The sequence below is a fragment of the Malaclemys terrapin genome, chromosome 12, assembly GCF_027887155.1.
Source record: "Malaclemys terrapin pileata isolate rMalTer1 chromosome 12, rMalTer1.hap1, whole genome shotgun sequence".
In the NCBI taxonomy this organism is placed as follows: Eukaryota; Metazoa; Chordata; order Testudines; family Emydidae; genus Malaclemys; species Malaclemys terrapin.
This window is the reverse complement of record NC_071516.1, coordinates 17781514-17787837: the sequence shown is the minus strand read 5'-3', so window position 1 is coordinate 17787837 and position 6324 is coordinate 17781514. Positions and strand designations below refer to the sequence as shown.

Genomic DNA, 6324 nt, shown 5'->3' with positions numbered 1-6324 from the left:
ATGCTATCATTTTATGTTTGTTTTTATTATAAAAATCTGCAGTTTGATGCTGCTTAACCACCCCCAAAAGACTTATGAATTGAGGAGAGTTTAGCCTCCTGGAGGTATTAGTGATTACGCATAACATTTGATAGTGATGGTTAAATCTCATGCAGCATTCTGATTGTAAGTTTGATTTTACAGTGGCTTAGGGAAAAAAGCTTCCAGTACAACCCTGCACAATCGGTCCGCTGCGTAATGCTGCCGGTTTTTTGCCTTCCTTTTGGAACATGGGGTTAGTGGCTATTTTTGAAAGGACGACATTGGATTTAATGGCTCAACATATTATGGCAAAGCTAAGGTTATGAAAGGTTGTAGACTCTTGCCATGTTATACAGAAAAGTAAATTTTCAGATAGTGGTGTTCTACTTGGAATCTATAAAATCAAAAGACTCATACCTTGCTTTTGTCTGCCAGAGTACCAGGATTTAATAAGAACTTTTACCCCAGGTGTTAATTTCAGAGTCATGTGGGTATAATTTGTGTCACAAGTACATGAAACACAACTAAGTTGGTTAGTGATAGTTATAGGCAGACAGTTCCTTTTGGGGGGGGCAGAATGGGCTATTAGTGCAAAATGAAATCATATATGCAAATTAAACAAATAGGAAATAGCTGTCTAGGCCACACCCATGCTTCATATTTTTGAATTCCTTCTACATGTGTTGTTCAGGTTCAAAGGGTATAGTTATGCTTACCTCATTGGGCTCTTGGGCCATTAGTACCGCTTGTGCCATTAAATGGCGGCCCATCTGTTCCCCGAAAGCTGTTAGCACTATGGGTTTTGTGTTCTCTGCACATACTATTCTGTTAATGACCCCCACGAATTTTGGGTGCGGCACAGATATTTATTAGGCACCACACTTCAGACTTTCTTGACCTGCAAGTTGGAGTGCATTTAAACTTCATTTAGAAAAAAAATTTTGAGTTAGGGGTTCTAACCATTTTGACATGGCTTGGAGATTGGAGGCAGATACAGGAATTGTGGTGATGGTGGAGTTTGCTCCCCCAGTCTCTTACTTTGGTGGTCGCAGTTTGTTTTATGGCTGTGACAGGGTTTTTAAGTCCTGTCCTTTTAGAATTGTTATTCCAAATATTTCCATCCCATACCTCACAGGGATCCCATGGTTTATCCCAGCTAGGGGTGCCGTCTTACGGGCTGTCAGCCGATTTTCCTGCCGTTACCACCGCTACTTGACAGGTTGCAAATTCCAATTTTTCCTTAAGGTGTTTAATAAGGGATTCAGAGCGATTATGATTGGCAGGGGCTCTGCCTTGTTTTAAAGTTAATTTTTAACTATTTCTTGTAACACTTAATTTATTTTTTTTTGTCTTATTTTTTTTCCAGTCCTGGTCTGCTAACTTTTTTCCCCTTTGTTTCCCTTCTCTAAATGTGTCCCGAAGGGAATCTAACTGACTCTGTATTCCTGTTCCCAGTACCTTCCATTTCTTGATCTTTTTTTCTGCTTGGGAAAACTTCTTCTGCAGGGAGGCATTCTCCTCTTGGCAAGCAGCCAGACGGAGATATGACTCATTGCCTCCCATAGTAGCCAAATTGCTGCTGAATCTCTCTTTGCTGGGGTAGAAGGTTTATATACCAGTATATATTTGGCAAATTCAACTTCTAGATATGAAATAGTGTGGACATTTGAAAGTACCTGTTCGGTCCATGGACTGTCTGTATTTTTGCAAATTTTGTTTAAAAGGAGTAATCTCATGAACAAAAGGCAGTGATCCCAGTCCTTCCTTGGAGGCATCATCTTTAGATTGCTTCCTTTTAAACATTTCTACAAAGGTGCCAATTTACACGCTGTTGCGCTGTGTACCACTATTTGCCCACGCTCCTATATTCTTCAGAGCTGGGTCTTACACAAGGAATGCAGGAAATACCGCCTGAAACTCCTATACCCTTCGGAGTTTACTCCGATGCTCAGGTTGGAGCGAGAAACTTTAAGTTCTCCCCCATTTACTCGGCTCGCTACGACCGAGGGTGTGCACACCAACTTCTACAAGGATTGATCAATTTTATTTTACTGTAGGCAAAACTTTACAAGAAGTATGGTCTATCACTATGTTCCCCTCTGCTATTCTCCACCAAAAATCTTATACTCATAAGAAGCACACGGAATTTTTTTTAGGGGGATAAGGCAATATGCCACGTTTATTGAAAGTACAATTTAAACATTAAAATTAGCACGCGCGCACACACACACACCCCAAAGGTTCTTCAGTTGGATCTTATAGTTACCAGTCCTTAGGGTTGCTCGGTCAGTTCAAGTGGCCAGCTGAATTACAGACCAGGGAGAGGGCAGAGCTGGGTCTCTGTCTGACGTGTCCAAAGCTTCAATGTCCATGCAGAACGACCCCAAAGTCCCATGGCAATACACCCTTTTTTATAGTAATAAGTTCCCATGCAAGTTTATGAGCCTTGCTGTGTTATGCTGAGGTAATTAAAAGGCAATAGTTAAGGTTGCTTTCAATCAATGCTATTTTGGGTCACTACTGGGAGTTGCTGTTTTTTATTCCTTTTTTTGGTTTTATTTATTTTTATTCTTGGGGGCATATGCCTTTCCTTTAGGATTGTTAATTTGCTGCTGCTTCAGCCATCAGAGCAATTCTGATAATTAGCTTGGTGTCTTTTGGTTTCTTCACTTTCCTTTTGACCATTCGGCCCATTTGGTACTGGCATTTTTTATTTTTTATTTGTCAGTGTGCCATACATTCCTTACTTACACAGCAGAACAGTAAAATAGTTTTAAAGCAAGACTTCTTACAGAACAGCAGTCCACAATCTTAACCATGCTAAAAGCTAACGATGATGCTGGCCCTCAACTTCAAATACTGAATAAGCGGAGAAAAAGAAGTCTCCGTAAACTGATAGGCCTTATTTTTTAATATTCTACCATTCGTGTGTGTGTAAGACTGTATGCTCTTTGAGGCAGGAGCTCTGTAGGCAGAGCGTGTATAACATACTGGCTGCTATTTCAAAGTCAATAATTAAAACTCTTCAATCCTTAAAACTCCTCAGCAGAGACCAGTTAAACTCTATATTTTTCCTTATTGCAGTTTTTCATTCTCTTGGAGTATACAATAACAATTTTCTAAGTAGGAACTTTTAAACAAAGTTCCTTACTATTTTATTGGGGGCAGGAGGGGCGGGTATAAAGTTCAGCAGGACAGGAACATGAACACTTAATGTTGGGTTGTTTGGCCTTAAACCTGTGCCTTAACACCCACATAATTATACTGCAATACTTCCTTCCATCTAAGGATCTTAGATGGTTTTAAACTAATTACACCTCTACCCCGATATAATGCTGTCCTCAGGAGCCAAAAAATCTTACCCCGTGATAGGTGAAACCGTATTATATGGAACTTGCTTTGATCCACTGGAGCACGCAGCCCCGCCCCCCCGGAGCGCTGCTTTACCGCATTATATCCGAATTTGTGTTCTATCGGGTCGTGTTATAGCGGGGTAGAGGTGTATTTGTATTACAGTGGTATCAAGGGTCGCTACTGGTAGACCAGGATGCTGTTGTGGGCTATGTACAACAACAAAACAAACCCCAAATGCTACTTCTGTCTATGCAGAGTTTACAATCTCATCTGTCTGCTCAGGGCCCTTGTTGACGCTAAATGGTACAGTGAGTAATTCAAACTAAACAGCTTAAAAATCACTCTGGAGTATGTGAAACTTGATCTAGAATATAAACTCTCTTCCTAGCTTTGGACTATGGCAGTGGTTCTTAACCAGGGCTACATCTAGCCTTGGGGCTACTCATGTCTTCTGGGGGTACATCAACTCATCTAGTTACTTGCCTAGTTTTACAATAGACTACAGAAAAAGCACTAGCAAAGTCAGTACAAACTAAAATTTCATACAAACAATTACTTGTTTATACTTCTCTATGCACAGAAACATAAGCACAATATTTATATTCCAATTAATTTATAATTATATGGTAAAAATAAAATTTAATTTTTCAGTAATAGTGTACTGTGCCACTTCTGTATTTTTGTCTGATTTTTGTAAGCAAGTAGTTTTAAGTCAGGCGAAATTTGGGGGTACATAAGACAAATCAGACTCCTGAAAGGGGTATAGTAGTCTGGAAAGGTTGAGAGCCACTGGACTACAGCTGTCAGGTATCAGGAGGTAGCCGTGTTAGTCTGTATCCACAAAAACAATAATGAGGAGTCCGGTGGCACCTTAAAGACTAACAGATTTATTTGGGCATAAGCTTTTGTGGGTGTTTTAAAAAAAAAAAAAAAAAAAAGCCATTTCAGATGCATAGAGTGAAAATGCAGCATCTGTAATTTTCACTCCATGCATCTGAAGAAGTGGTTTTTTTTTTTTTTTTTTTTTTAAACCCATGAAAGCTTATGTCCAACTGTTAGTCTTGAAGGTACCCCTGGACTCCTCATTGTTTTTGTGGACTACAGCTCTAATATAGTGAAAGTAAGCACCTACTGTTTCTGGGAACTGGTAGGGGCCTATAGCTCACTTGGATTAAATAGAGCAGCTATCACCTATGCTGCCTTTATGAGCTAGAGATTAGGGGTGGATCAACTACACCTCCCACTATGCAATGTTCCATTTAGATCATAGAAAGAGACTACAACTTCCAGTACACTGCCACATTGGAACTACCGCTCCCTTATGCAGTAGTCAATATTAGCTCCACTGCTGTAGTTGATAGGATGCCTATGACTTTGTCTTCACGTTCAACTTAGCTGTACGGGTCCTGGCTCAGGCACGAATAGGCGGCAGGTTTAAAACAAACCAAAGGAAGTATTTTTTCCCCACAATGCACAGTCAACCTGTGGAACTCCTTCCCCGAGGATGTTGTGAAGGCCAAGACTATAGAGGGTTCAAAAAAGAACTAGATACGTTCATGGAGGATACGCCCATCAATAGCTGGTAGCTGACAGGTGCAGCGATGGTAGCCCTAGCCTCTGTTTGGCAGAAGCTGGGAATGGGTAATGGGATGGATTACCCGATGATTACCTGTTCTGTTCATTCCCTTTGGGGCACCAGGCATTGGCCACTGGCGGAAGACAGAATATTGGGCTAGATGGACCTTCAGTCTGACTGAGTATGGTTGTTCTTGTGTTCTCAAATAAACAAAATACAGCCCAGGGGCTCCTCTCCCATGAGTGGGATGCTTTGCCTCGCCTAGCCAAGAGGGGCTGGCCCTCTGGTGTGCTCACAACTGGACCTCAAGTAGCCCTGCTCTTGCTCCACCCTACACACAAACCCCATCTGCTTGCGTTCTCACCTAGCGCCAGTGTAGGCGGGGGATTCCCAGCCACCTGAAAGAAGGGCCTAAATGGGGAGGAAGGGCCTGAACGACGGCAAGCGCACCAGAAACACTGCAGCAGCGCCTCTCACTCCCCGCCTCCCCCATAGGCTCCTAGCCCCCGACCCCTGCGCCGGTAGGGTAAACATCCCCCAGCAGCAACCAGGGTCTGAGTCAACCTGGAGCGAGGCTTCAGGCCCTGTATGCTGAATGGTCTCCGGCCTAAGGTCAGCCCGGGGCCCCAGGGACCCCAGCCTGGGGCCCGTCTTGGACTGGTTCCTTGGGCAAGTTTGACCAAGTTCAAGTCCCCCTCAACTCCGAGTGCCCAAGCGAAGTCGAGCATGCCGGGAGCTGTAGTCCCCTTGGCGATCCGGCGGGCTGAGTGAGCGATGCATGCCGGGAGCTGTAGTCCCCTTGGAGACGAGGCGGTCTGAGTGAGCGATGCATGCCGGGAGTTGCAGTCCGGGATAAGGGCTGTGCTTCGAGCCGGTCCGCTGGCGGATTGGCTGCGGGTGCTAAGATGGGCGGGTGCTATAAGGTGCTGTGGCCACTCTGATTGGCTATCTCTTCACTCAGGCGCGGTGCCGTCACTTCCTCCCCGGCCGGACCTGCCCCCGGCGTTCATTCTCTTTAGTGTTTGCCCTGTGTCCGCCACCTCCCTCCGCCACTGCGATTCGCCCCCCCTTCCCAGACCCCCTCCCCGCCTCGGGACCCGGCCAATGGACTGAGACGCCCGCCTGCCCGCCCGCAGCACCAGCCGGCCCGGGAGCCGCAGCCCAGGCAGCCAGGTGAGAGGGGGGCGGCTCCGGATTCCCCGCGGGGGGGGGGGTCGGCGGCGGCGGCGGGCCTAGTGGGGCAGCGGCGGCTCTGCTGTCTCCATCTGTGGGGTGTGCGAGGCCGGCAGCAGGGCCCCTGATTGGCGGGGATGGGAGTCGGTGCTCGGTAGGTGGTAGCGCCGCCAGCTCGCACAGGGGCAGGGTTCCCCTTC

General features: G+C 45.4%; 1 protein-coding gene across 5 annotated transcripts in view; it reads left to right on the top strand.

The window, feature by feature from the left end:
- The first annotated feature begins 5959 nt into the window (after positions 1-5959).
- The window catches only part of STAU1 (staufen double-stranded RNA binding protein 1), a 47122-nt gene continuing 46757 nt past the window's right edge, over positions 5960-6324 (top strand). For all 5 annotated transcript variants that reach the window (XM_054044944.1, XM_054044943.1, XM_054044942.1 and 2 more), the window contains exon 1: positions 5960-6124. The gene's annotated coding sequence lies outside the window, so the exon portion shown is untranslated. The remainder of the gene's footprint in view (positions 6125-6324) is intronic.